Here is a 471-nt window from a genome sequence, read left to right on the forward strand (position 1 = left end):
GTAAAATTGTGGGAGAGACAAAACTTGATCTCCAAATGTATACTCAATATTATTACTATATGTTGAACCTTGAAACCTGAAAAGGCTATGATGCAATTGAAAAGGCACGTATCCAGCTTAATGATTTATTATTTCAATTCAATTCTTGCAACTTTAATGACCCACTATAATGTAAATATTCTTTCAACTTTAATGACTCACTATAATTAGTTTTTGATGGTTTTAGTTATAAAAAAAAGGCTTAAAAAGATCACAGTATGAATGATGGCTTTAAAAGCATGTCACATTATTATTTTCACTTATATACAATATAGACATATAGACTTATGTTGTTTCATTACATAATAAATTATCATTAAATTCATAAATTAATAACATTGACTTTTGAGTTTTGAAATGGAAAAAGAGTTAAATGCATAATTAAGAAATAATTTTAAATTTTTTTAATGTATTTTTTAAATTAAAAAAATT

Source organism: Capsicum annuum, unplaced genomic scaffold (assembly GCF_002878395.1).
Source record: "Capsicum annuum cultivar UCD-10X-F1 unplaced genomic scaffold, UCD10Xv1.1 ctg78043, whole genome shotgun sequence".
NCBI lineage: Eukaryota > Viridiplantae > Streptophyta > Magnoliopsida > Solanales > Solanaceae > Capsicum > Capsicum annuum.